Below are 20814 nucleotides of genomic sequence, written 5' to 3'. Positions count from 1 at the left end.
GTACTACAGATCACCTCATACATTCTCCTATCTAGGTTTTCATGACACCACTCTCACCTGCTTCTCCTCCTAGCTTTTTATCATTCCTTCTCATTTTGCTTTACTGGGTCTTCCTCCAGGTCACTCTCCTTAACTTTGGATATCCCCATAGGTTCTCTCCTGGGCCCTCTTCTTTTCTTCATTCATTCTGTTTCACTTGACTATCTGATCAGTGCCCATGGATCCAGTTATCATCTCTATACAGATCCAGTCCTAAACTCTTTTCTGACCCTCAGTCTCAGTTCTCCAACAATCTCTTGGACATCTAGAACTGAATATTCTATAGACATCTTAAGCTCAACCTGCCCAAAATATATCCATTATCTTTCTCCCCAAACCTTCCCTCTTCCTAATTCCTCTCTCTCACCACCTCCTCGATGTATGATCTGTTGTGAAGGCCCATCATTTCTTCCTTCATAAGATCTTTAATATCTTCTTCTCCTATAATACTGCTACCACTCTAGGGCAGGCCCTTATCAACTTAGAGCAGGACTATTGCAACTCTTCTAGTTGGTCTCCTTGCCTCAAGTCTCTCCTCACTCCAATTCATTTTCCATTTGGATACCAAAGTGATTTTTTTAAGTCAGAAATCTGATCATGTCACCCATCCATTCAGTAAAGTCCAATGGCCCCCTATAACCTCTAGGATCAAATATACAATGCTCTGTATGGTATTTACAGCCCCTGTAACCTGGTCCCCTCTTACTTGTCCAGTCTTCTTATACTTGACTCATTCCTACATCCTCTACAGTTCAGTGATACTGACCTCCTTACTGTTTTTTTGTATGAGATATTCCATTCCCTGAATGTATTTTTACTTGTTGTCCCACATACCTTCAATTCTTTCCTTTCTTATCTCTGTCTCCTGGATTCTGTCAAGACCTACCAAAAATCTAGCCTTCTACAAGAAGCCATTCAAAGTTCCCTTAATGTTAGTACCTTACCTCTGAGACTGCCACCAATTTAGACTGTATTTATCTTGTATATATTTCATTTTTGCATGTTTTCTTCTCCATTAGACTATAAGCTCCTTGAGAATAGGCAGAATTGTTTTATTTTCTTTTGATTCTCAGTATTTAATATTGTCCCTGGAATATGGTTGCTAATTGACTGACTAATCTGATTTATGAAAAGTATTAAAAGAAAAATACTGATCAAATTAGCATACTTGTTCTATATTAATGGGTATGGTAACTAAAAGGTTCTTGTATACAAGTTTCAGTTTGGAAGACCACAATGATTCAAACAAAACATCTGGATTATATAGGTGGAAAGCAGGCTTATTCCCCATTAAAGATGACAGGCACAACAAAACACCATTGCCCTCACCTACATACTACTGACTAATTACTTCCCAAAATGCTCCCTAGTCTTTATGTTACATCAACCTCTGTCAGGGACTGATTAATGATACCATAAAACCTCCATAAATGAAACTCCATATTTGAACCATCATTTCATAGGCTCAACTCACATTGGTTATGTTACTCCGGAGAAATGATTCAATTTCTAGCTGTTCTAAGAAATACAGTGAAGCTCTCCTTTAATGAATCCCCAAAGGGAAGAAGGATGTTTATTACAATAAAAACAAGTTTAGGTTTCATTGAAATTCTTCCTTGGAGTTCAGTCCCTCCCCAGAGCTTCCCTCCGGCTGATTTTGAAGTTCCTCCAGTCCAGTGAAATCCTTTTTGAACCCTGATACTGTATTTTCATTCCCCTCACGTTCAGGAGGTTTAACTTGGATCAGATGGAGGTAAGAAATCAGGGGCAACCAAAAAGCCATTTGATTATTAGATCATGTTTATGTTTTCATCATCAGTTCTATCTCTTTGAACCCAATAATGGAGATGAGTATTTTGAACTGTTACCATAAGTCCTTTGCTTGATTCCCCAGTTCAGTTTCCTTTTGAAGCCACAAAACTGGAATGGCCTGGTGAGGGAAAAAGTAGTTTCTTCATTAATCAGAGGCAAGAGTGTGTTTCTGCTCTCTTGCTGTTATTTTTTTTTCTATCTTTTTCACAAGATTCTGTAAACTAGTGATCATCCACCAACATGTCTTGTACATCACATATTAACTGGATGGTCACTATGACTCTCTACTCATTGTTGTGATTCAGTCCAGTCAGCATCATTTATTAAGTGTCTTCTGTGAGTCAACCACTGTGCAAGGTGCTCAGGATACAAAGACAAAAATTAAACAATCTGGGTCCTTGAGGAATTTATAGCCTATAGTGAGGGAAAGGGAAAGAAGGATAAAATATACGTATAAAAAAGTGAAAAAAATATATACCAAATGAATGGTCCCCTTACCACCACCCCAGGGGCAGTGCCCTAAGAATTCAGAGATTTAGAAGTCTCCTGAAGGTGACACTTGAGTTGAGCTTTTAAGGGAGTTATGGCTTCTAAGAAGCAGTGATGAAAAGGGTTTGCATTACAGTCATGAGGGACAGTCAATGCAAAACTTGAAGGATGGGGATGGAATGCCACATGTTGTAGAACTGCAAGTAGGTCAGTTTGCCTAGAACATAAAGTCCTTTGGAGAGTAATACATAATCTTGAATGAAAAGTGATGATATTTATGAGGATGTGTTACCCCAATTTTAAAAATCAATTGCTCTAACTAGGATAATATAAATATTAATATGCTTCTTCAAGTCAATTGTTACCATACAGAACAATGCCCCAAGGGAATCTTCCTGATTTGTAACCCCTCCCGCTAACTGTGAACTGATTCCATGACCATGGGTTGAGTGGTATCCTTGAATAATGTCTACATTATTAGCTTCTCAGGTGTTACTAGAATCCATTTCAGTGGGGGAAGGGGAAGAGAATAAGCAATCATACAGTATGTACTATGTGCCAGGCACAGTGCTAAGTATGCTCTTTATAAATATTATCTCTTTTGATCTCACTGTTGCTCTAGCCTATTACTAAAAACATTCCTGAGTGCACAGGAGTAGAGATTATCAGAGAATCCTTTAACGAGGATTTTTCCTCCCACCTACAAGATAAAAAGACTGAAAAGTTTATTTCTGAGGCAATGAGGTATCATTTTAGTAGAAAAGTGGATTGAGTTCAGGAATCCCAAAGATCAAATTTTTCCTCAGTCACTTACCTGATTTGTGATCCTGGATAAGTCACTCTCCATTCAAAAGGATAACAAACTAATACCTGTCTCATAGGATTGCTATGAAATCAAATGAGATAATGTATTCAAAGCACTTTGCAGTCCTCAAACACTGTGTAAATAGTAGTTTTCATTATTATTTTACCACTAAGCTGTTTAGCCCTTCTGTTCCAATTGGGCATTCAGTAATGTGGGTTTCCTTGTATTTCTCCTCAGAGAGAAAAAGAGAGAAAAATATATGATATAAAGATATAAAGTCAGCATTTCCCTAAAATCCAGCAACATCTGTTGCAGTCCTCAGTAAGTTGCCTAAACTTGCCCAATGGGTCCTGCAGGGTTTTGCCCATGCAATTGTTTCAGTTCAATAAAAAAATTTCTTCTTGCAAAAGCCATTTAATGGCATAAAGTAAATGGGATCCAGTTGAGTAAAGAAAGCATCAAGTTTGAAATACAGCAAGACATAAGCATTGATTCTGATTAAATTAGATGTATCGGGCTATTTCTCCTTGTTCTCAACTCATATCAGCTCTGTTTTCCCTCAATATCACAAAAGTACCACATCATAAAAAGAGGCATGCCAAACACAAAACAAAGTGCCAGAAGGTTATCTTCCCCATCCAAATGCTGCTTTCATTTTTATTTGGGTCCTCTGTTCTTAAATCAAGCTCCATAAAGTATTCAGTTCCTGCTGACATCGCACATTTGTCTTTTCTATAAGTGACACTCTCAAAGCCAGCAGGAATTGCAAAGCCCCATCTCACCAGCAACTTGGATCTACTCAAGCAGCCCTGCATGGCAGACGGAAGCGCAAAAGAGTTATACATTGCTTTAGTCTTTGCCAAAGAGACCTAACTCTGCAAAGTGGCATGGTAGTCAAAAAGTCAAAGGTGAGGTCATGTGTATAATCTCACTTTTTATTATACATATGCACATATACATACATGCACATATGTTATATGTGTGTATATTTGTATATGTGGTATAGACATATATATGACATTTTTACTAGACCTGTTATTTCAATGGTATAGGTGACTCCCAGTTAAAAAAAAAAACTCCCTCTAGCAATGCAAATCCATACTTGTTCTGCAATTTATACTCTTAGAGTATTGAATGGAGAATTTCGAGATTGAGTGACTTGTTTAAGGCAACAGAGTCGATATGTGTCAGGGGTGGGACATGATTCCAAATCAGCTTTATATTCACTGCAGCACCTGCCTCACTTCCATAATTTAATCTTAAGACACTTTAGTAGAATTATCTCCCCAAATTGTGTATTACTTTCCAAATATTATCTCATTTTATCCTCACAACAACCCTGGCAAGTATAGAAGAAACTGAGGTAGACAGGAGGTAAGTGACTTACTAATACTTATAGCTAGAAAGTGACTTACTAGCATTTATAGCTAGTAAGTGCCTAAAATGGGATTTGACTTTAGGTTTTCTAACTCCAGGTTTAGCATTCTATCCACAGTGTCACCTAACTAGAACATTGATCTTACCAGTTAAGGGAACTATTCCCTTCACTATTCACAGTCCCTAAAATGCTTATCATGTTTCTCCATGTCCTTCCATAAGTCACTCACAGAAGGTCCTTCCAAAATGCTTGAGCCCTTCCTCTCATGTTATTTTTTTTTTTAATATGCTAATGGTACCAGGTCAGTCTTTGGTTTGTCCATCTGTTCTCCTTCATTTTTGCAACTTTAGTTACCTGCTTGCTTTTCCAATCATATCTTTCCTAAATGATTCCTTTTTTATCACTTCTCACATATAAATCACACATGATGCAATCTTATGATATTTTTAAACATTTTTTAAAAGATCAATCAAGTCTAGCATGATCTGTTCTTGATTAATCCATGGAGGTTTTCAGCAATCATCACTTTTGAGCTGTGAGATGTGGCATGTGTATATAATCTCTGCTATGGAGGAGGTTGGAGTCTGCCACCAATATAGTGAGCCCCTTGAGCAAAGGAAAGGGGATGAGACCAAGCTGCCTAAGAAACAATGAGTGAACTGGTCCAGGTTGGAAATAGATCAGCTTCCATACTGCAGTAGAATCAAAGGTCACTACACTTCCTGCCTAGGCAAAAGAGGGAGATTCAGTTAATACCCTCCCTCCCAGCCATAAAAAGGAGAAGTGACACTTTCTTTTTTGTAAATTTTTACAATAATTAAGGATATTGGGGGATAGGAAATGGAGTCATTATCTATATTTTGAGGAACCTATCTTCTTTCATTTTTATAGGAAAGAATCAGAACATTCACTGATACTATTTTCCACTTTTTTAAGATAATCAATAATAGCTCACCAAAAATATCTATAAATCCTTTGAGTACCCTGAGATATAGTTCATCTGAGCCTTGTGACCTGAAATTATGAACATAGCTAATATTCATATCTTCTTGTTGATCTTGGGTTACATAAGATTAATGTGAATTCATAGGAGTTCGTCAAACATCTCTGTGTTTGTCTTTATTTTATTTAAGACATATAGAAAAGGTGAAAGTAAAGTCTGAGAAAAAAAGAAAAATACAAAATGATTAGATTATCTTAAAAGAATACTAACAGGAATGCCAAAACTCACAAGGATCTGAGTCTGGCAAGGAAATCATAGGACAAATAAACAGTATAATTGTTGTTTAACTATGTTGATGAAAAGAGGAGAAACAAAGAAAAAAGAAAAGTACTTCTCACAGTGGATGAGATAAAAATAAAATGAAGGATAGATGGTCATCTGTCTTCCTCTTATTTGCTTCTGTTTTATATCATAAGTGAAATAATGTTTGTCTATGAAAAACAAAAGAGAGAAAAAGAGAGACAGACAGACAGAAAGAGATAACGATAGAATAAGAAACAGAAAGACAGACAGACAGACACACACACACACACACACACACACTGCCCTTATCTACCTTGGATGAGTTTAAGTCACCAGATCTGAATGAAGTATATCTTAATTCAGCCTCGGGCTGCCTCTAGAGGTAATGATTTCTATACAATGTGAGATCTCACAGCAAAGATTGGAAAATCATGTTCAGTTTAACACAGAACTAGATGACCACAAAGATGAGATCCCTTCCAACTCTGAAGTTCTCTGATTCTTTCAAAGCCCATTATTTCCTCTTTGAACAAAGGGGCTATTTTGGTTTTGACATTATATCCCCAATATCAAGTAGTGACTGGTAGATAGTAAGCACTTAATAAATGCTTCTTAAATTAAATTATTAGAGAGAAAGTTGTGCTTGTATAATATTCATTGTAATAGACTTTGAACAATTGGTCCATGTTTCAATATACCAGGAATAGAACACTCATTAGACAATTAGTCACTTTTCCAATTAAAATAAAAGAGAAAGTCAATCATTATGTCATCCTGGGAAGGAGAAAATTACTGCAATCAGTACTTTGCATTTCTATAACAACTTTCATCTGAGAAGTTCAAATCTTTAATTTAATTAAGCTTCTGAACACTCTTATGAAGTAGGTATTATTCTATCTATGTGACAAAGGTATAAATGGATTCACAGAAAGATTAATTTATTTGTCTATGATGATAGAATGTGACAGGGAAAGAGCTAAAATTCAAGTTTGCAAAGCTTAGCCCTAGTTACCTACTTAGCCTCTAGAACATCGTTCACCTCTCAGAGATGAAACTCATACTCCATGTCTGAATTTTTCATTTGTCCATTCTGGACCTCATATGAAGTGTGAATTCAGTGTATTTGGATCCCAAGTTAGTCCAGGAATTCTACTGATTACCAGCCTCAGTCTCATCTTGTAGTGTCGAAAAGTTGGGTTCCTTAAAGTAATGTGCTTTTCTTTTTACTTATATACACTTTACATTAGCATATTCTCCCTCCCTTCTCAGCCAGTTAACATGCACCCCCAAAGCAGGAGTGTTTACTTTTAATTAAGGCATAAATTGTGCATCAATGTGCCAGGGGAAAATTTCTGATTCTCCACCTAATCTTTTCTTAATGAAAAGGATTTGATAGGTACTATGTTTGGATTAGCCACAGTACATGAATTTAAGGAATGTGTTTAAGCAAAGCAACTTAAAATATCCCAAGAACCAGTGTTACCCATAGGATGGAATATAAAACATCTTCGAAAACAAATAGCAAACCCACTATTCTGTTTATATTACTTTACTATGCTGTTTCTACTTGTTATATAGCAGTAACCTAATTTTATCTTCTAATATTTCAACTAAAGGTCAGGAGCTATCTTAAGATATCATCTATAACCAATATGTCCGTTGAAGGTGCCAGAAACCTTTTTACTTATAAACAAATTAGTACAATTTGAAGATTTCCCTCTAATACACTTTGAGAAGAGTGTATTCCTCAAAGAAACCCTAAAAATATCTAAATGTAGCTCCTCATTAGCTTAATTCTAGGGATACTCTGTCCCTGCCCCATTCAAGTAGCAAATTTCCAATAAACCTTTTTGCGGGGGAGTAGGGAAGTGAGGCAATCATGGTTAAGTGACTTACTCACAGTCACACAGCTAGTAAGTGTCAAGAGGCTGAATTTGAACCTGTGACTCCAGAGCTAGTACTCTATTCACAGAGTCACCCAGCTGCTTCCCAATAAAAATTTGAACAAAGAGAAGAACAATTATAAAACATGTACAGAACAGAAAAGGGATTCACCTCTTAGTCTTGGGAGCAAGAGAACAGTGTCATTTTACTTCAACATAGGATCAGTTCTCATCCACAAAGAAAAGTAAAACCCTCAATAATAAAGATAATCCCAGTAGCATGAATGGAGTTGGGCATTCTAATGGAGGCAACACTCAAGTTGCTCTTTTCTCTTGCTTCTTCCAGGGCAGCTGTTCACAAGTATGTCCATTTTGTATCATGCCTTTTAGTTCCCAATTCTCAAGTTCCACATCATATACATCATTGTGATATTGTCACAACTTCGAGAGCCCTCAATTTGACTCAGGAACCCTAAGTGACTTACCCAATAGTTTCTATTTTAACTGTTGCCCCTGTTGAAGCCACCATCTTTCTTTTTCATTACCTTAATGTGGAAGACCCTGGTGGCTCTTCTCCCAAAAGACCTTATGGATTCTCTTTTTCCAGCAGCCCTGGATCACAGCTGTTTTTGTACATATGCCCTCAGGACTTCTAGCCTGTATAACCTGCATTCAGTTTGTGACTGTGCAGATTCTATTAATGAGAAGGCTCTTTCCCCAGTTAAGTATTTGTAGCCCCTGTAAATTATATCTCATATGTATTCACATACATGCTTATATATACACATTTATATAGTCTTATAGGACCAACAGATGCAACATTCCTTCAAATTAGATATGTGATGATTACACGCCAAGTAGCTCCAATGTATAGGCCAAGTGCAGGTCCATTTTGTGCAATAGCATATAGTATAACTACATTAATAATTTACTACATAAGTGAGTCACATGCAGACTCCTATTATGTAGCATCTGTACTGAATCTAGTCAAACCAGACACCTGACTACCCCAGCATCTCTCCATGCCACCCAAGGTTGCCACTCCTCCTGCTAAATCCTCCCAACTTAAACTCCATCTCTTACTCTATGAACAGGTTGATTACTGAGATCTCACTATATGTAGCCAACCAATCGTGCTATCTTCTTGCCAAGATGCTACATGTATATCCTTAGAATATCACTCATTTTCAACCTCTTGCACTGGGAATGGTAATTAAATCATCACTACTATTGCTCCTGGAAAGTGCACTTTAGTCAATTGCCCTATCATTCCAGTCATCATCCTTGGTTCCTTACCTGGCTACCACCCTTCTAAGCTAAATAGCATCCTCAAAACTTATGGAAGTGATTGTTGAAAACTGAAAACAAATAAATTAATTATTAAAAATAAATAGTATCCTCCTATTAGAGTGCAAGAGATCTATGAGGATAGGAAGTACTGCTGTTTTATATTTGTATTCTCATCACTTAAAGTAGTGCTTGGCATGTAGTAAGTACTTACTAAGTGTTTCAGTTCAGTCATTCAACTCTACACTCTCCCTTACCCCACAAATCCAATCACCTATCAAGTCTAATTGATTCTATTTTTTTCTCTAACATATCTCATCTTCATCCCCTTTTCTCCACTTACAGTCACCTCGATTATTGCAATAGATTTCTAATTGGTCTATCTGCTTACGCTCTCTCCCCTCTCCAATCTATACTCCCTAGAGCTTCTAGAACAGTATTTCTAGAAGACTGTTACTCCCTGTATTAGAAGCTCCAGTGACTCACAATGGCCTCTAGAGTAGAAAAGCAATTAACAGTCACCATTGAGTAAACATTTAATAAGGAGCAGGCACTGTGCAAGATACAAATTCCTCTGCTTGGCATTGGAAGCCCTTCACAATCTGGCCTACCTTTTAAGACTCATTATACATTACTCATCTTCACACATTTTACTGTCTAGTCAAGCTTATCTACTTGCTATATCTCTCATCTATAGCCATTGTATCACCTGGCATCAAGTCTTTCCACTTGCTACTCAGCATGCCTGAAATGCAATTCCTACATATTTCTGCCTTTTAGAATCACTACCTTCCTTCAGGCACCATCTTCTACAGAAGACCTTTTTATGATTTCTCCAGCTGCTAGTATCCACACAACACTCACATGTACGTGTACACACACACACACACACACACACACACAGCATTTACTTTATGTGTGCTTTATAATTACTTATTCACATTAATGGTTTCCTATAATAGAATATAAAATCTTTGTTGGCAGAGACTTTCATTTTTATCTTGGTAGTTCCAATGCCTAGTATAATGTCATAGTAGAAAAGAACTCAGTGAATCTGGATTCAAACCCTGGTTTTTGATACTACTTGTATGTCCTTGGGCAAATCATGACTCTAATCCAGATTTGGTAAAAATTCCACCTGTGCCTACAACTGAAAAGAATAACCAGAAGAAATCGGAACATAACCCCCATGCCTGTTTCCTGGGGCCACAGGCCAAAAATGGAAATAGGAGAAGGTAGCTCTTGCTCCCACCCAGCTCAGTTCATGGTGTTCATCTTAGAGTAAACAAGATCTAACGATGTCTGGATGTAACTGGAAAAAGAGAGACTATCCCCATCTGTCACTTTTAAAGAAATAGCCTTTTCTAGCTGCATGGCCAATGCAAAGAGTCTACTCCCACTCACATGAAAGATGACAAAAAGTGTCTTCTCTGAGAAGCAGGTCCAAGATATTTCAAATGTGGGGACCTCAATGTAATGAGATCTGGGCATGTACAAAGCAAAGCAAAGCCCTGGTTTGTCGTGTGTGTGTGTACGTGTGTATTTATGTGTGTATAAAAATTTCATTTCATTCAAGCCTCATAAACAACTCTGTGAGGCAGATTCCACAGGTATTATTAACTCCATTTTACAGATGAGGAAATATAAAGTCAGAGAGGTTAAGTGATTTGTTAATGGTCACATTGTAGCTAATATCAAAGACACATGAAGGTAGGAAGACCTATTGGAAGACTATTACAATAATATAATATAATGAGAACCTGTGGTAAACTCATAGTGGAATATTCAGAAGGGTATTTGTGAGACATGTTGTGAAGGTGGAATTGACAGGATTTCCATTAGCATGAGTGGTTGTATTTTTTTAATCGACTGTGATTTTATTGGGATAGGGAACTCCCATTGGGGAAACTCCCATTTATAACGCAGATCTATCAATTTATAGACCTTATAGTCTATAGCTGTCTAGGGCACTAAACAAGTGACTTGCTAAATGTCTCAGCCCATATGTGTATGAAGTATGACTTGACTCCAGGTCTTATACACTCTGATACCAGCTCTCTGGATCCTATACCACACAGCTGCTTCTTGTATTTATTTTTTAAGATTGTAAAAATAATTATTGTAATAAAATGAGAAAAGTCTGAGTCCAAGAAAAGGGCAATCTTTCATTGTAATATTCACCTTCAGCTTAAGGAAAAAATATATACACCTGATCCTTTTGTTAAAAGGTCATCAGACTGACCTCTGAAATTTCTCTCACGAGTTATCTCCATTCCCAATGTTACTGCCCTACCACAGACTCTCATTAGTTGGACTGCTTTAATACCTACCCTGCAAAAATATGATCCTGGCATCTCCTGATGGGACTAAAGGATACTGACTCTTTCTGCCTGGAAACTTCAGTTCTGTCATAATAATGCTGACAAACAAAAAAGAAAGCACAACCACCAGGTCAGGAGGTGAAAGTTGTGGATAGAGAGAGAATAATTGCCATCATTCGCATGTTAGTACTTTATACTTTTAAAGTTTTGTTGTTGTTCAGTCATTTTTCAGTCATATCTGACTCTTCATGACTCCATTTGAGGTTTCCTTGGCAAAGATACTAGAGTGGTTTGCCATTTCCTTCTCCAACTTATTTTACAGATGAGGAAACTGAGGCAATCAGGGTTAACTGACTTGCCCAGAGTCACATAGCTGGTAAGTGTCTGAGGCCAGATTTGAACTCATGAGTATCTGTATTCCTGATTCCTAGGACTGTACCCTTATCCATTGTGCCAGCAAGTTGCAGTTTTCAAATTACTTTTTATGTTTTGCTCTATTTAAGTTTCACAATAACCTAAAATGGCAAAGTGAGAAGAACACTACCTCTGGCATAAGAACTGGGTTCAAATCCAACAACTGCTGCTTATTTCCTGAGTGATCCTAGACAAGGAACTGGGCTACATAAGTGAAGTGAAAGGGGCTCACTAGCTGTCATCTGAAGTCCCCTCAAGCAGTAGATCGATGGTTCCTGTCAGATACTTACATTAGCAGAGTCATTTTACAAATACAGCACCTGTTGAGAAGAGATTTTAGATAATTATCTCTTTATCATTAAGTTAGGTGATGGCCAGAATTAAAGCTTCCTGTTTTCTTCATATATTTCCTTAATAATAATAACTTGAAAGCTATGTTCTTTCAGTCCTACAATACTGAAAATATGTAACATTTAACAAAATTGCTATGTGGATGATAATGAAGATGAAGTCGATGAGGATGACAAACGACCTCCAAGATTAGAGCCACTTAGGTCAGCCAGAAAATGGAATAACCATCCTTCATTTATGAACTTAGAAGGGACCTAGTGTGTAAGAGCAATAATTCTCAACTTTTGATTTCACTAAATTCTTGGTACGTCTCCCCCATGGTCCTGTGTTCATGTCCCTCTAACTCTCTCCAGCTCCCTCCCTGTACTGAGATTTCTTTTATTATTCACCCTTCCTTCTTCCCACCCTTCCCCTTGCACCTCTCTGTCACTGTACTTCTCTCTGTGTCTCTCTCCCTCCTCCCCTTTCCCTCTCCCTTTTCCTCCCTCTCTCTCCCTCTCCCTCCCTCTCTCCTTCCCCCCTTCTCTCTCTCTCTCTCTCTCTCTCTCTCTCTCTCTCTCTCTCTCTCTCTCTCTCTCTCTCTCTCTCTCTCTCTCTCTCTCTCTCTCTCTCTCTCTCTCTCTCTCTCTCCCCCTGTCTTCCTCTCTCCCTTCCTCCCTCCTCCTCTTCCTCTGTCCCTCCCTATCTCTGTCTTTTCTGTCTCTGCCTTTCTGTTGTTTGTTTATGTTAACTGTGATCATTGCTTACACCTGCTTTAGTGCAGCTCCTCTCCTTGAACAAATTTTAATGCTGAGTTGTTTAAAGGGATCTTGTAACTGCTTGGGAGATTTATAGTTCAGAGAACATCACCGTGAGAAGGGCCTAATTTATTTTCACAGTTATATAAAATTTAGATTTCGTGCATGTGTAACACTGTCTGGAACCAGCACCAATTGTATTTCATAGACTGAGCTAGAGGAATAATTGAAAACAGCTTCTAGAAGGTGACCTTTCTTTTTCTTCTTTTAACCTCCCATCTCCCAACAATTACAAAGAGGAAAATAAGAGCCAAAAAGCATACTTTCCCCAATCTCTGTGCATCACTATATATATATATATATATATATATATATATATGTGTGTGTGTGTGTATATATATATATATATATATATATATATATATATATATATATATATATGTGTGTGTGTGTGTATATATATATATAGGCTTGATGGATGATAGCCTAATTCCACTGTTACTTTCAATTCTCTTAAATTCCTTAACAGATGTGCCATTGCTAACTACAGCCAACTCCATTTTGCTTTAACTGGAGCTATTGCTAAACCATTACAATTGGAGTTTTGTGCCAGGGCAAGGAACTTTCAAGGCCAATGATAGCCATGGAACACCCTCACAGAAACAACTGAGCTTCGCCCCAAGTGATACAGTGGGCTCAGTAAGTAAAAGGAAATGTTGAGATCCTCAGGACAGATAACTTCCAGCCCAATTTTTCCCTTCCAACTCTGCTATGTATAAAAATATGCAGAGGAATTGGAATCGGAATTCAGGGTATAGAAGTTACTTTCCATTGGCTCTTCCTAAAAAGAATGCAGGAAAAATCTGAGAAGAGTTTTGGCTTGAAGTTGTCTAGCTTCATGTTGGAATTCCCTGCACTGTGAGGGTCTTTACCAATGAGTTCCAACTTCTCATTATGTGGCTGAAGTATTTAAACTTCAACTTCAGTATTTAGCCTTCCAATGAACAACCTGAATTAATTTCTCTAAGTATTGACTGATTTGATCTCCTGGCTGTCTAAGGGACTCTCAGAAGTCTTTCCTAGCACCACAGTTTGAAAGTTCAATTCTGCGGCACTCAGCTTTCCTTATAATCTTAACTCTCATGGGCATACATTGCTTCTGAAAACACTGTAGCTTTGACCACATGGAACTTTGCTTGCAAGGTGATGTCTGCTTTCAAGTATGCTGTCCCAATTTGTCATAGCTTTCCTTCCAAGGAGCAAGCATCTTTTAATTTCTTGACTGTAGTCATAATCTACAGTGATCTTTGAGCCTAGGAATATAAAATCTGACATTGCTTCCATTTCTTCTCCCTCTATTTGCCAGGAAGTGATGGGACCAGTTGCCAAGATCACAGGGTTATTTTTTTTATGTTAAGCTTCAAGGCAGCTTTTATTCTTTTTTCTTTCACCCTCATCACTTTCTGCCCTCGGAGTAGTTTCATTTGCATATCTGAGATTGTTGATATTTCTCCTGCCAATCTTAATTCTGGCTTTTATTTCATCTAGCTTGGCATTTTGCATGATATACTCTGAATATAGTTTAAATAAAATGACAATATGCAGCCTCATCATATTGCTTTTCCAATTTTAAACCAGTCAATTGCCCCATGTTCAGTTCTAACTGTTTCTTCTTGGCCCACATACAGGTCCTTTAGGAGGCAAGTAAGATGATCTAGTACTCCCATCTCTTTGAGGAACTACCACATTGTGTTGTGATCCATACAATCAAAGGGTAGTCAATGAAGCAAAAGTAGATTTCTTTTTCCTGGAATTTCCTTACTTTCTCCATAATCCAGTGAATATTGGCAATTTTTAGTTGGAATCTCTAGTTCCTCTGCCTCTTCCCAAACCAGCTTTCTCTTCTGGTAATTCTCAGCTTCACATATCACTGGAACAAGGTTGAAAAATCTTAGGCATGATCTTGCTAGCATGTGAAATGAATGCCATTGTTCAGTAATTTGAACATTCTGTCCTTCTTTAGGGTTGGGATTTAAAATAACCTTTTCCAATCCAGGGGTGTTTTCCAAAATTGTTGGCATGCTGAGAGCAGTACTTTAATAGCATCATCTTTTAGAATTTTAAATATCTTAGTTACCATTAGCCTTATTGCTAGCAGTGCTTCCCTAAAGCCCACTTGCCTTCATTTTGCAGGATGTCTGACTCTAGATCAGTAACCACACATTGTGGTTAGTGGTGATAATAAGATATTTCTTATAGAGTTCTTTTGTGTGATCTTGCCATCTGTTTTTAATCTCTTCTGCTAAATCCCTCACACAAAATTTCCCCAATATCTCTAATGTTCTTGCAAGTTCACATACACACATACACATTCACACACACACACACAGACAAAAATCAGTCCAACATGTTCATTTGACAGACAAAAATACTGAGGCCCGGGGGGGGGCGGAATTACCCAAGGTGACACATGGGATTTGGGGTTCATCTGCTCCACTCATTTTACATTTCTTCTTTTCTGAAGAATCTGAAGCCCAGATAGAAGAAATTAGTTTCTTGAGGTCATATGTTGATCTTGGAGATCACTCAATCCAACTTTCTCTTATTGTAAAAGGGAAAACTGAGGTCTATAGTAGACCTATAGTATAGCCTAGGTTTACACAGAAATTTAATTTAAGACTACGTTTCTAATGTATATACTCTGATTGCATGACTATCTTGATTTAAAATATATATAATATATATATAAAATATATTATATATATGTATATATATATATATATATAAAACATGCTTACACAATATCCATAACCACCATGTTTCTCTTGATTTGAGAACTGTATTTCAATTATGGGTTTATCCTATCACATTTCAGTAATACCTGCAAGATGAAATATGCATTAGGAAAAATAGTTCATCCTTCTAGTATAACAGGGTAGATAAGGGGAAACTCTAGTTGATTTGGGGTAATTTCCCCATGCACATGAGGAGATTACATGGTATGGGCCTTTGTTATATGGGAGCACCTCCCATAAAGTTGGATAACTGCATTTTGTCCCTTTCTAGGGAACTTTGCTAGGAGGTATAGTGAGTTTTTCCCAGTGACTAAAGTTGTCTCATGATGACTGGTTAACTGATAATTTAGGAAGACAATTAATCCACCAGGATTTATTACATTTGTACTATGTGTCAGGCACTGTGCTAATTGCTAGGTGCACAAAGAAAGGGAAAAAAATGTCCTCTGCCTTCAAAGATCTTACATTCTAATGGGATAGAAAACATGCAAATAACTACATACATACTAAAAATAGATGGAGTTCATAGATGTTAATCTGAGAGGGGAAGGTATTAACAGCTGAAGTAACCTGGAGAAGTCCCTTGCAGAAGGTGAGATTTGAATTGAGTCTTGAAAAAAGGCAGAAAACTAGAAGTAATGCTGTAGAACATGCTAGGCCTGAGGGACAGTCAATGCAAAGATATGAAGACAGGAAATGCAGTGTTACCTTCCACAAACTTTAAGTGGTCTAGTTTACCAAATTTTTGAGTATCTGGAGGAAAGCAAAGAATAAGGAAACTGGATAAGCAGTAAGAAGTCAAGTTGTGAGGGGGCCTTAAATGTCAGGTAAATGCATTTATATTTGATCCTGAAAGTAATGAGAATCTACCTGATCTCTTTAAACAAAGGAAAGGGAGTTGGGGGAAGAGATGACATGGTCAGACTTATACTTTAGTTAAAAATTACCCTGGCAGCTGAGTAGAGGACAGATCAGGTTAGGGAAGTATGTAAGGCAGAGAAACTACCCAGAAGGTCATTGTGCTGGTCCAGAGTAAAAAGGTGAAGAGAGACTGAATGAGGGTAGCAAATTATGGAGGAGAAGGAGCAATATATAAGAGATCTTATAAAGACATAAATGACAAAATTTGGCCCTAGCTTGGTGATGTAGAGTGAGTGTAAGTGAGGAGTCAAGAATGACCTTGAGGAAGAGAACCCTGGTGACTGGAAGAGATGGTGGTAACCTATGCAGTAATAATGGAAGATTGGTAAAGAAGAGGGCTTTGGGGACAAGATAATGAATTCTGGGTAATGTGTTTTATTTGAGATACCTATTTTTTATCCAGTTTGAGACACCCAAAGGTCAGTTGGTAACACATTACTGTAATTCAGAAAAGAAACTAAGGATGAATTTATAGAGTTGGGAATCATATAAAGAAGTGACCATCAAAAATCTTGGAGCTTATAAGACCAACATGTAAGAGAGAACAGAGAAAAAAAAGAAAAAACTCAGGGGAGAGTCTTGAAGCAGACCCACAGGTCTCCTCTCCAACTAAGAAAGAAGAGTGAGAAACAGTTCAGAAAGATGGAAGAACCAAGAGAGATTCATGACACACAAACCTAGACAGGAGAAAGTATCCAAGAGGAAATGATCAGTTTCTAACGAGGTCTTAGAAAGCACCCTCCTTTTATAGTAAATCCCCAGGTTATCACCAGTCATCTTGATTTTTGTCTTGCCACTGAACTTTGATAACTATGAAGGAGTGAGGCTGATGACATTGCACAGCTCAATCTCCTTTAAATTCAATTTACATGCAAGTCAAGACATTACCTTCATGATGTCATTGGTCCTTTTCAACAATGAAGGACAAATAGCAACCATTCACTGTGTATATATTTGTATGTACAAAGGTACTTTCCTGGTGTCTCTGCATATTAGAATTTGAGCTTCTTTAAGCTATTTATTCTTTTCTTTGTAATCCAAGGACCTATCGTTGCTTCTGCCAAATAGTAAATGCATAATAAATGATTGTTGACTGACTGAGCAAGGAACTAGCATGACTAGAACTGTAAACATAGAAAATTAATCTTGTAGCAGTAAGAAGAGCAGTACAGAAGTCAAAGAGAATGCAGTTGAGAAGAACTGGAAGGAAACTCAATTACAATGATCCGGGGATATGGTAATGAAAGACTACACAGGGAAAGTACCAGTGAGAACAGACAAATGGAGGTAGATTCAAGAGATATGGTTGCCTATTAACAGGATCTAATAAATAGCTTAAGAGAAAGAGAAAACATTGCTACTGATAGTTATGAACTCAATCACTAATTGTTCCAGATCCTGGAATAGCAGTGGCAGAAAGAGTGGGGATTTAAACTTACTTTTATTTGTTTGTTGTCATTCAACTCTGCCAAAAAGAAAAGAAAAGAAAACTGTGGGAAACATGCTGAACAGAGAAAAATCGTAGACTGGTTAAATATAAGAAAACATCACCTTGAAATAATGATCCACATATTGATAGCGTCCAGTTGAATCTGATTCAACAACAGTCTCTGAAAAGTGAAGCCTTCTGTGTGTGGCTCTGGCTGTGATGACCCCCCAGACAGGATAAGACTCAATAAAATTAAATTCTTTTTATTTCAATCACACCACTCACATGCACAAGCGCATGATGTCCTTGTCTCTAAATATATGACCACCACAGGTGACATTTATATCGACTCTTGAAGGAGAAGTCACTGCCTTCATTTTGCTCCTGTAAATCCTGCAAAATGCCTCCTTATCTCTGGTCCTTGCATCAGGAAATTGAAAGGCAAACCCAGGAAAGACAGGGTTGGAGATACACTGAGCAATAATAAGCTCCCACATGACTAAATACCTACAAATGACATTTAGGCAGGAGAGAACAGTGCCCAAAGGAACAATATGGTTGGCTTTTTCATTGGTTGTCCTTTCTTCTTCTTGTTATTACTTTTCCTTCTCTCTTTAAAAAAAAAATATAGTATTTTGTTTTTTCTACAGTTACATGTCAAGAAAATTTTAGCATTCATTTTTACAAGATTTTGAATTCCAAATTTTTCTCCCTTCCTCCTCTCCCCTCTTCTGAAAATTGCAGGCAGTTTGATATAGTTTATACATGTGCTATCATGTAAAAAAATTTCCATATTAGTCACAATTGTGAAAGAAAAAAGATTAAAAGAAAAAAAACAAAGTAAATTTTAAAAAATGCTTTGATCTGCATTCATAGTTCAACAATTCTTTTTCTGGATATGAATAGTGTTTTCCTTTGTGAGACCCTTGTACTTGTCTTGGATCATTTTGTTACTGAGAAGAGCTGAGTTATTCACAGTTGATTATCACACAAGGTTGTTGATGCTGTGTACAATGTTTTCCTGGCTCCACTCATTTCACTTTGCACCAGTTCATACAAGTCTTTCCAGGTATTTCTGAAATGTGCCTGTTCATCATTTTTTATTTTACAATATAATTTCGTTACATTCCTTTACTACAGCTTGTTCGGCCATTCCTCAATTGACGGGCATTCCCTCAATTTCCAATATTTTGCCAACACAAAAAAGACTGCTATAAATATTTTTGCACATGTAGGTCTGTTTCACTTTTTCATGATATCTTTGGGATACAAACTCAGTAGTGGTATTGCCAGATCAAAAAGTATGCACAATTTGGTTGCCCTTTGGGCATAGGCTGCAAACCACTTTCCAAAATGGTTGGATTAGTTCATAGCTCCAATAACAGTGTATCAGTGTCCCAATTTTTCCACATCTTCTCCAACATTCACCGTTTTCATTTTTTGTCATATTAACCAATCTGATAGATGTCAGGTAATATCTCAGAACTGTTTTAATTTTCATTTCTTTGATGAAGAACACATGAAGCCTATAGATATGTGCCTATGGATACCTTTGATTTCTTCATTTGAAAGCTGCCTGTTCATATCCTTTGAACATTTATCAACTGTAGAATGATTTGTACCCTTATAGATTTGACTTAGTTCTCTATATATTTTGGAAATGAGGTCTTTAACAGAGACACTTGCAGTAAAATTGTTTCCTAGTTTTCTGCTTTCATTCTAATCTTGGTTGCATTGGTTTTGTTTGTACAAAAGCTTATTTTTTTTTAGTTACACTAAAGTATTATATTGGTTCAAAATAAGTAGTACATTCGTAATAACTTTTACAAAGTTATACAAGAACCAACTTGTTCTTTGAGAATACTAGCAAAAATATAGCATCAATCAATTCTCAAAAATATTTTAAAATTATTACTTTGCTAGAAAAATCATTATGTAAACAAAATATGCAATCTACTGAATGATGGTTGTTTTAAGTTTCAGTGGAGACAATCTATGTATAGAGAATAATATAGATATGCACCTGTTACAAATAAGCTACATTTTTAAGTCTTGCTAGTTGATCACAGTATCCCAACGTATCTAAGAAGTTTCACACACAATTCATTTAAGTTATTTTTGACATAAGGTTCTGGCACATCAGAAAAGAACCACATCCAGTTGAAGTTTTACAAATATGTGACATGCAGCATCACTGAATTTTCAAGTAGATTTTTCAGTTAAAATGCAGGCTTACTCATGTATTCTTCCATTGTCTCCTGTAGCATCAGAGTCTTCTGTAGTCTTGACAGCAGTTTTCTTTGAGGTTTCCTGGATTTCTCCACTAATTATAAACTCATGAAGGATAAAATAGACCTTTTCGGAATTAAATATAATATCTAGTTAACAGACATTTCCAACATGCTTATCTAGTAATTTCATATAACGATGTACAATCTCTAGTGTCCACAGTTTATTGTTTTGATTTTCTAGCATATCTTTTATAAACAAGTTTTAGATCCTTCTAGTCAACAAAATTGCTTGTCTTTTGACCATGAGACAGAATCATATGTATGATTTCTCAGGTGATCTTTTTTCTCTCTTTATCAGGGAGTGTGGTATCCCATTTCTGCAACCTTAATTTCCCTTATTGACTGAACCGTAATATGAAATGCATCACGTTGGCCAAGGCCAAGGCCACCATCCACCCCCTGCGAGGCTTGGTCAGTGGACCTGAGGAACAGAAGGGGCCAGAAGCAGGATGTGCCAATGGCCACCACCACAGGCTGAGGAGGTGACAGGTGAAGCCTTCTCAGACCATAATTGCTTCCCAAAATGCCCTTAAACTGAAAGTTGTACCAACTTGTTTGGTCATGATTTCCTCTTCTCCCCATAGATCTGATAGGTAGGCCATTCTTGCTCTTCTAA

At 37.1% G+C, this 20814-nt stretch overlaps 1 pseudogene; it reads right to left on the bottom strand.

The window, feature by feature from the left end:
- Window positions 1–20126: 20126 nt before the first annotated feature.
- On the bottom strand, window positions 20127–20563 carry LOC140523891 (AP-1 complex subunit sigma-3 pseudogene; annotated as a pseudogene).
- Window positions 20564–20814: the final 251 nt, after the last annotated feature.

Source organism: Notamacropus eugenii, chromosome 2 (genome assembly GCF_028372415.1).
Source record: "Notamacropus eugenii isolate mMacEug1 chromosome 2, mMacEug1.pri_v2, whole genome shotgun sequence".
Classification (NCBI taxonomy): Eukaryota; Metazoa; Chordata; class Mammalia; order Diprotodontia; family Macropodidae; genus Notamacropus; species Notamacropus eugenii.
The sequence above is the reverse complement of the archived record's forward strand: the minus strand, read 5'-3'. Positions and strand labels throughout refer to the sequence as shown.